At 38.8% G+C, this 10513-nt stretch overlaps 1 pseudogene; it reads left to right on the top strand.

Annotated features, from left to right (window-relative positions):
- The first annotated feature begins 364 nt into the window (after positions 1-364).
- On the top strand, positions 365-1463 carry LOC140522888 (adenylate kinase isoenzyme 6-like; annotated as a pseudogene).
- The last annotated feature ends 9050 nt before the right edge of the window (positions 1464-10513 follow it).

Below are 10513 nucleotides of genomic sequence, written 5' to 3'. Positions count from 1 at the left end.
GGGAGCTTTCATGGAGGGAGTTTCTACATTATGAATCCCCTCAAATGTGTACACAGGTCTCTGATCTCTGACAATGGCAATCACAACAGATTCTTGTTTACCTATCCAATGCAACTCATCTCCCCGCAGGTTCACCACAGGAGGTCCACCTGAGAAGCTGGAAGCTTTCATCAATGCCTCCTGACATTGCAAGGATATAATACAGTGATTTCAAGGATACCCAGGTTGTCCACCTGTCATCATTTACCCTCATTATGTGACCAGTCTGTCGTTTTTCTATTGTATGGTTCTTTGATGACATCTTTTACCCTTTTACTGCATCATATTTATTATTTGCTATAGGTTGCACCTTCTCAGCTACTACATGATGCAGCCTGATCATTCACCGTAAGTCCTTCTATTGTTCTCTGTGTGGAATTTATTTTCAATTCTTCAGAGACTGTTATGGTCCTTGTCTCACAGCCAAACAACGCCTGTGTTAGAGTTCCTATACTAATGAAACCATAGGTCCAGGCCCCCCAAAAAGTGCATGGAACTGTGCGAGACCCTAGAGATACAAAGGTTTTCTTCAGAGGTCTTCAAGCTGAGAATGGATGACCACCTGACCACTTTTCAAATATAATATCATAGAGATTTCTTTCATTTATGGGTTGGACTAGATGGCCACTGGAGAGCAACATAAATGAAAGTCTCCACTCTCAATGAGCTTACACTTTAGGACTTTTCTCAGAAATGGTGCAAATAGGTTCTGGCAGCATGCGGCTCTGATTCTCTCTAGGACACTGTCATAGAGGGACTGCTCACCAGTGGGTGGGAGGGGCGAGGGGAGGTGATGAGTCCCGCAGTGTGCGCCGGGCAGGTCTCCAGGACCTGGGCCCGCCCCCTCGGCTCCTGCCTAGCCCACTCTCCTTGCTGCTCTCTCGTGGAGAACAGATGACCAGGGTGGAGCAGGCGCCACTGCGACCATGAGGCTACCCATTTTATAGGAGAACCAGGAGTTGGAAAGACCATGCTTGCATCACGAACGGAACTGGCATACGTTAATGTGGGCGAATTAAGACAAGAAGGACAGTTATATGATGGCTTTGATGAAGAATGTGAATGTCCCATTTTGGTTGAAGACAGAGTAGTTGATGAGTTAGAAAACAAAGTGAAAGAAGATGGGAGTGATTGTTAATTACCATGGCTATGACTTCTTCTCTGAACTATGGTTTCCTATCATTTTTATGCTTCCAACAGATTATTCTGTATTATATACGACTTGAAAAGGGGATACAGTGTAAAGAAACTACAGGACAATATTCAGTGTGAAATTTTCTAAATTCTTTATGAAGAAGCTGTGGCCTCCAACAACCATGAAATAGTACACTGGCCACCCAGCAGTGTACCAGAAAAAAATAAAAAATAATTTACATATTCAGATAATGAAATGAATTGAGTAGTGGATCAAAGATAATATCTGAACCTTGAGAGCAAAGCATGGACTTTCAAGGTTTTCCATATGATGGTTAAAGATTTTCTTGATGATTTCTCCTTCCCCATGCAGTAAAAATTAAGACAATATACATCAAATTTTACTGTCCAGGATTGTGTTGAAGAAGTAGCAGGTGGACTATATATAAATTTGAGTTATGACTAAATTAATTTTTTTCTGTATGAGAAAACTGAAAACCCCCAAATACAATGAATAAGATATTAAGGACTTAAAATATTCAGCATTCTCAGTTATTTTAGTTAACTGCTAAAGAATAAGCAAACTTGAGAAAGTAGGTGAAAATCTAATACTTGACTTGAAAAAGAAAATGAATGCTAGGAAGAACTGCTGACATAAATAAAAGAGTTGAAGGATAAAGCTATAAACATTAAATTAAGTGTTCTATTGGTAGTGAAAAAAGAAATCGTGCAAATAGGGTCAGCTAATTGAGCTGGTTATTTGGGGGCTAATTGGGTAGCACAATACAGCAAATGCATTTTGGAGCATAATTCTATGAATTGGACCTTAATTCTATGATTACTAAGCTATATGAGTTTGGGCATATCATTTCACTTCCCTGGAGTCTGTTTTCTTTATTTGTAAAACGGAGAAGTTGGATTAGATGAGGTCTAGTGCCCCTTCACTTCTAAAACCTGATGATTCTATGGTTCAAAGAGGCTTGAATCACCATTGCAGTAACAAGACCTGCCAAAACTTTGGCTTTACAACTGACTTTCTCAGAACCAAGAGCTCTGGCTCCTACCTGGAATCTTCAGTACAGTAACAAAGTATGTATTACTCATCAACTCCATAGCTTGGTCAGAGCTCCCCAGTAATATTTAAGTGCCTGAGATAAAATCACAGAGAATAGGGATTTCTTCTGTCTCTCTCAACACTGTCTGTTTTCATATCTTCTATTATATGTGCATAAAAAGAGACAAGGGGTTAGGGCAGATGGCTTTTTATTCTACCAGCCTGTGAGTGACACTGGCATATACCTCCTTGAAGTCTAATCTATGCAGAAGCACAGTTATTGCTCTCCTGAGCCTTGCATGAATTCCAGATGCCTTAATCTGGGTCCTAAGAAGTCTTTGCTAACAAGAAAAGGAAAACACTTAGGGTATATAGTTAATAGCGTAATAGAATCAGAAATAGAAAGCACTTTTCCACAGTATTAAGGTACTGTATAATCTAGATGTTATATTGGATTCATTACATTATCTAAAATAGTCCAAAATTTGTCTTTGTGTGCCTCACTCCAACCCCATCCTCAATTAGGAAGTATCAATTTCAAAATCTAAACTTCCCAGGTCTTAACTAGTTGTATGATAGATAGAATGTTTACAATGTACTGTCCAAGACTAGAGTGATAAAGAAGACACCTGATAAAGAAGGCAGCATGAGATAGGGTGATGAGTAGAATTCAGAAGACCTGAGTTCAAGTCTCTATTCTACAAATTAGCTATTGGATATTGGCCAAATAAATTCATCCCTCTAGAATTCAACTAGGTGATTTCTAAGCTCCCCTGCATTTCTAGGATCTGTGACAACTTTCAATTATCCATGAGAACAGAGTATAAAAATAACAAGAACAAGTTGAAAACAAAAGTAACTGTAAGAGAAAATACTTTACCCATAAATTTCTCCCTTCCTTCAAGCTGTTGAAAACTAATCAAATTGACTCAATTGATAGTAACCAGCTATCCCTTGGGTAAGGTAATTCTAGGTACTGGAATACATTGGGTATGAGAAATGGAAGGAAGAAGTGATAATTAAATTCAGCAAACTTTTGTTAAGGAACTCCTGTGTGTGGAGCCAATGGGAGGTGTTAGGGGAGTTACAAAGTTTAGATAGCACAGTTTCCTCAAAGAGTTTGATCCTTTAGTGGATGGCTATGTCTTGAACAAGCAATCCTTAAATAATGAAGTAGTAGGGTTGAATTTTGTTTTTCTAAATCATTTAAAAGCATGAGACATGAGATAGAAATGAAAAGTTTTAAAATGAGAAATCCCTCTGTTAGCTTGGACTTGAAGCAGATTTAAACTTTTAAAAGCATCTTAGTGGTTGCCAGTTGTGGTATGTGTTGGTTCAGGGCAATTATTACCACTGGGGGTAGGAAACTTTTTTGTTTGTTTATTTCAACTATTATTCAACCTCAACCAACCATTTTGTTAATATGTGTCCTTGGTTACTAAGAGGATGATGTAAGATAGGGTGAATGGATTAGGGCAATTTCCATGTAATTGACAGATTTTTTCCTAAAAATAAATGTTTGATCTTTTTTTATACTTTTTTTACATGAGACTGTACAGATACCACCTACAGGAGGCCTTTCTCAGTTCTCCCAGGTGTCAGCACTCTCTCCATCCAAAGATAATTCTATCTTCTTTTATATACCTTGTGTACATGCCATCTTCAAGTAAAACTTGAGCTTCTTGCAAGGAAATCCGTTTTTGTCTTTGTCTCCCCAGGGTCTATCACAATAATTTCCACATAGTAGGAGCTTAATAAAATGTACATCCTTATAATTTCCATGTTTTTTTTTCAAATCATAGTTTATAATTTGCTAATTTGCTGAATAAAATCACCCTCAAAGGGCACCAGAATGTTATGGGTTGTTTTGTTTTTTTAAAGTGTTGACTAAAAAATGTCAATTTGTTTGATATACTCTAAATTTGCATTGGCCAAATTAGCCCCTGAAACAGAAGACTCAAACTGGCAAATTTGGCCTCTGCTGCTTGCCATCTTTATGTGCATGGGACCTCAATTTATTCGTCTCTAAAATGAGAATTTGGGATGAAAGAATTTCCAAAGACCATTCCAACTCTAAATGTATGAACCTGCGATCCCTAAGATTTAAACTAAGGTGGCCATGAAAGATCCATGCCACTTAGGCAGCCACATGACATAGTTGAGAGAGTGCTGGGCCTAGAGTCAGGAAGACCTGAGTTTAAATTTGATCTCAGACACCTACTAGCTGAGTGACCCTGGGCAAGTCACTTAACTTCTGCCTCAGTTTCTTTAGTTGTTAAATATGGATGATAATAGTATCAGTTTCCAGGGTTGTTGTGAAGACAAAATGAGATAAAATTTGTAAAAATCCTTAGCAAAGTTCCTGGCAGATAATAGGGCATAATAAATGCTTGTTTCCTTCCTACATTCCACTTTTAGGCAGGCACTTATTCAGAAAACCCTGGAAAACCTACATTGATTCTAGTACATTCCTGCCAAGTTCTGATCTACTCATTTGGCCTATTATAAGCTAGTTTCTTCAATTTCCTTCCTAAAGGGAGTATCAGGACCCCAAGGGAGATTTTAGAACTGACTCATCATCTCTGGGTCCCTTGTGGATGCCTAAAGCTAGATGAGATCTTTAGGCAACTGAGAAAAGTTTTAGGGCAAGGTCTAGGGGACTCTAAAGGGCTCAAATACATCTGAATGACATGCCCATTTGACCATATGGTTTCTCTTCTTCCTGTCTGCCAAACATTACATGGGTTTGTATCACGTAGGTAGCAGGAGGCATGCCCTGAGATTTCAGTTCCTCTTGGGTACAGAAATATTCCAGAACCTATGTGATTAGACCTTAGGAAATGATTTAATCTTTCAATTTAATAACATTAGATTTTTCAAGTTAATTTTGATCATTACTTTTCCTTATTGACTGCCATAAATCAATCAGCTACTTATTGCACACCTACTTTATTCCAAATAAGGGGACCCCAAAGTAGAACACTGGTTTTTGCTTTTCAGAAAAGATTTATTTCTGCAACGTGATGTGCCGTTATTGCTTCATTCTCTTTTTAATAAAATGAGGGGACAGCATTTTATTGGATCTTTTATGCAGTTGCATGCTTACAAATCAATAGCAGGGCCATCATTTCTAACTTCAAGGGCTACTACTGGGTTTGGTATCTGTATTATTTTCCTTGATCTTATATTTGTTTTCCATGTGTTTAAAGCGCTAATGACATTCATTGCTTTGGAGATTTATCGGATTAACACCACTATAACAGTTTATGGTGTTACATTTTACAAGATTCACTTAATATAATTTTAATTATCACTGAAAAATGGTTTGTAGTTATAAAAGTGCTTTAAAAAAATTACAAGCTAAACCCATCCTAAATTAAAAGCTGGGGTTTGTGCCTATTAATAATAATTTTGTGAAATGAGAATATCACATGGTACAGCAGCTCAAAAATGAAATATTCATATTCCAAATAACAAAAATATATTGAGAAAAATAAAACTGCCAAAGGAAATGGATTCTTTGTGGTAATACTATACTTTAGAACTGGGTGGCAAATTATTAAAATGAAAGTTAAGGGCTATTAACAATGCTATTTTGGGGAAGAATACATATAAACCAAGGATAAAGCCTGACATCCCACCACCCATGTAGTCAGTCCCCCAAATAATGAGATGGTGATTTACGATTGGTCAGTGATCATTCTTGCTTGATATTATAACTAAGAAAGCACCAGTTGCAAAAAGACACTAAATGCGTGAAAGAAAAACTTCAAAAGATTGGAGGAAAGTATGAATGGCATTGCCAAGGACTACACAAATATAATATCCCTATGATACAGTAGCATGGTTTTTAAGGATATTTTTATAAATAAGGAAATGGATCTTTGTTCATGAATAAATAAGAGGGGATGTGGTTAAATGGGAAGAACATTAGATTTGGAATGAGAGGGCCTGGGTTTGAATCCCAACTCTACTGCTTATTCCTTTTGTGATCTTATTTAAGTTGCATAACCTGTTGTATTGATAATGCATTTTTGCTTATTGTTAATGTAATTTTGCTTCTTAATGGGAAGCTCTTTCCCATCCATCAGTAGGCCCATGTGACCAGCTTAAGTCACATGAAAGCATAAGTCACACAAGTTTAAGTCATATGGAACAGGTAGGGGTGCAGCAGGAAGAGGCAGAGCTAGAGCAGAGCTGAAAGGAAGCTGGTCAGTGAGCAGTCAGTGCAGGGAAAGGTAGCTGGCTAGTGTGAGTGAGAGAACTTGTTTGTGATTTTTGTTTTTTGGTATTTTTTAGAGGAACTATTTCTTTATTTTTTTCCTGGATACATTGCCTCTTTTTTTTTAATAGTTGTGTTTATTTTTAGATTTTTCACATTCATTTCCACAAAATTTTGAGTTCCAATTTTTCTCCCCATCTCTCCCTTTCCCCCTCCCCATAACATCTTGCATTCTGATTACCCCTTCCCTCTCTACCCTTCTATCACACTCCACCCTTCCCTTATCCCCATCTTCTCTCTTTTCTTGTAGGGCAAGATAAATTTTTATACTCCATTACCTGTATTTCTTATTTCCCAGTAATAACAATTCTCAACATTTGTTTCTAATACTTTGAATTCCAACTTCTCTCCCTCCCTCCTTCCCCATCCATCCCCACTGAGAAGGCAAGCAATTAAATATAGGCTATATATGTGTCATTTTGCAAAAGACTTCCATAGTAGTCATGTTGTATAAGACTAACTATATTGCCCTCCATCTTACCCTGTCCCCCACTTTTTTTCTGTTCTCTTATTTGACCTTGTCCCTCCCCAAAAGTGTTTACTTCTAGTTACTCCTTTCTCCCATTTGCCCTCCCTTCTATCATCCCCCTCACCCCACTTGTCCCCTTCTCCCCTACTTTCCTGTAGTGGAAGATAGAGTTTCATACCAACTTTAGTGAGCACATTATTCCCTCTTTAAACCATATGTGAAAAGAGTAAGTTTCACTTTTCCCCTCTCACCTCCTCCCTTTTCTCCTCCATTGAACAAGATTTTTCTTATCTCTTTTATGAGTGATAGTCTGCCCCATTCTATTTCTCCCTTTCTCCTCCCAATATTTTCCTCTCTCACTCCTTAATTTAATTTAATTTTTTTATGGACATCATCTCTTCTGAATCAACTCAACCTATACTCTCTGTCTATGTGTGTGTATGTGTGTGTGTGAGTATGTGTATAATTCCTCCAGCTACCCAAATACTGAGAAAACTCTCAAGAGTTACAAATATTATCTTTCCATGTAGGAATGTAAACAGTTCAGCTTTAGAAAGTCCTTTATGATATCTCTTTCCTGTTTACCTTTTCATATTTCTCTTGAATCTTCTGTTTGAAAGTCAAATTTTCTATTCAGCTCTGGTCTTTTATCATAAATGCTTGAAAGTCCTCTATATCATTGAATGACGATTTTTTCCCTTGAAGTATTATACTCAGTTTTGCTGGGTAGGTGATTCTTGGTTTTAATCCCAGTTCCTTTGACTTCTGGAATATCCTATTCCACGCCCTTCAATCCCTTAATGTAGAAGCTGCCAGATCCTGTGTTATCCTGATTGTATTTTCACAATACTCAAATTGTTTCTTTCTAGCTGCTTGCAATATTTTCTCCTTGACCTGGGAACTCTGAAATTTGGCCACAATATTCCTAGCAGTTTCTCTTTTTGGGTCTCTTTCAGGAGGTGATTGGTGAATACTTTGAATATTTATTTTGCCCTCTGGTTCTAGAATATCAGGGCAATTTTCCTTGATAATTTCATGAAAGATGATGTCTAGGCTCTTTTTTTGATCATGGCTTTCAGGTAGTCCCATAATTTTTAAATTGTTTCTTCTGGATCTATTTTCCAGGTCAGTTGTTTTTCCAATGAGATACTTCACATTATCTTCTATTTTTTCAATCTTTTGCTTTTGTTTTGTAACTTCTTGGTTCATCACATAGTCATTAGCTTCCCTGAATTCCACTCTCATTTTTAAAGAACTATTTTGTTCAGTAAGCTTTTGAACCTCTTTTTCCATTTGGCTAATTCTGCTTTTTTAAAGCCTTTTTCTCCTCATTGACTTTTTGGACCTCTTTTTCCAATTGAGTTAGCCTATTTTTAAAGGTGTTATTTTCCTCAGTATTTTTTTAGTTCTCCTTTAGCAAGCTGCTGACTTGCTTTTCAAGGTCTTCTATGGCCTGAGCCCATTTCATATTCATTTTGGAGATACTGGAGGCAGAAGCCTTGACTTCCTCTGACAGTATGCATTGTTCTTCCTCATATGAAAGGATGGAAGGAGATACCTGTTCATCAAGAAAGTAACCTTCTATGGTCTCATTTTTTCCCCTTTTTTGGTCATTTTACCAGTCAGTTACTTGACTTCTGAATCCTTTGGCAAGAGGAGGGTCCTAGTGCTCCTCCTCCCCCCATGACTGTGCTCAGGCCTGAGATCCAAATCAGCTGCTCAATTCCCTCAGGGGCTTTGGGTGGGGGTGGGACCACCACTGAGGAATGAGGTTCAGATCCCCTGCTCAATTCCCCTGGAGGCTTTAAGCTGAGATGCCTGGACAATGGACCCAGGCTGCTTCCACGGCCACTGTAGCTGCCCACTGCCCACTGCTGCTGCTGCCACCATCTCTGCCACCACCTGTGGCCAGTGCTGAGGGGACTCTGCTCCCCTCTCACCCAGTTTGAAAAGCCGTCCCACACTGACCTTTGAAGCTTTCTTTGTGACTTGTGGGCTGAGGAATCTGGGACTCTCCCTGCTGGGAATTCTGACCCAGAAACCTGTGTGGGTCCTGTTCCTCCCTATGCTGGGTGACCAGTGCTGGGTTCCACTCCATGCAGCATCCTGTGGGATAGACCTTTCCTGTTGGCCTTCCAGGTTACCTTTGACTGGAAATCTCTTTCACTCTGTCGTTCTGTAGCTTCTGCTGCTCTAGAATTTGTTGAGAATCGTTTTTTACAGGTATTTTGTGGGCTGTGGGGAAAGCACTAGAGTATATACGTCTTTCTACTCTACCATCTTGGCTCTGCTCCTTGTAAATTGTTTAATGGAACTGGCTTGTGGGAAGACTTGAGGGTGGTGTTGCCTCTGCATTGTTATTGTGTATAGATTTCTTTGTTACTATGATGGATTTGGTTTTCTGGTGTTGGGATTTGGCATTCTAGTGTCTGTATAAATGTTTTGGTTCCGTCTTCCATGTGGAGAGTCTGTTGTATTTCATGATTCAGAACTGCACTAGCTTATTCATGACTGCTGTAGGTACTTGAATAATGCATTGTCACTACACCTGTGGAGGCCTTGTTTTCCTCATCTGAAAAATGGCATTTCTGTGTGAGCAGGGACAAGATGAAATTTACTAGAAATTCTATGTCCTATGAGCCTACATTTCTACCAAACCACTCCTCCTGCTGCATTTCTCACATGGCCCTCTCCCCAACTCTATGCCTTTGCTCACACTGTCTCCACTTGTTGGGACCTCCCTTCAAGATCCTTCAGCCACACTTATAAATGGGACCAGCAGTGCAATGGGATGGACTAGAATCAGGAATCTAGGAACACAGCTGAGCAAAGGCCAGGCATTGGAACAGCAACAGCCAGAGGTTTATCTGAGGGGCAGTCAAGCATGGACATGAGTCCAAAAGTTACCAAAGTAGCATCTACCAGGAAAACAGATAGGTAGCATGTAACCAAAGGCAAAAAAAGAATCCAAGTACTAAGATATTTCTTCAAGTAGGTAGAGGGAGAGAAATAAGTAGATCTAGTTACAGGAAGAACAATATTCAAAAGGAAAGAAACTTAGTTCCTGGTGGTCATAGGGTTTGGTGGCTAGGGGAGAAGTTGGATTCCTTTTTAGAGTAAGAACCCTATAACTTGGGAACTAGGGTGCAAAGGTCAGAGTAGGACTAGAAATCTGATTGACTTGACATTGAATTATTGAACAAGCATTCCTAATATTTTCCCACCTGGGGATGATACCATGCCCAGAATCACCCTAAATGTATAGTTGGGGATTAAATGGCTGTACTTGCAAAGGTTGGATGGCAGTTAGAGTCAAACAAGTCACTATACTTGTGTTTTCATAATGAATTCTCTCTTCTAGATTATTGTGCTGCATTATTTCCCTCTATTTTTTACAGTTGTGTAGCAACTATGGCCCCTCAAGTTGACCTTTTTCATAGCTACAGCCAGATTCAGGATACTGTTAGAATGCTATTCTCTTTAAATCCATGGCTTAAAAGCTCCACTGATGCTTCTTTTTTCAGACCAAGCCAAA

This window comes from Notamacropus eugenii, chromosome 2, assembly GCF_028372415.1.
Source record: "Notamacropus eugenii isolate mMacEug1 chromosome 2, mMacEug1.pri_v2, whole genome shotgun sequence".
In the NCBI taxonomy this organism is placed as follows: domain Eukaryota; kingdom Metazoa; phylum Chordata; class Mammalia; order Diprotodontia; family Macropodidae; genus Notamacropus; species Notamacropus eugenii.
The sequence above is the reverse complement of the archived record's forward strand: the minus strand, read 5'-3'. Positions and strand labels throughout refer to the sequence as shown.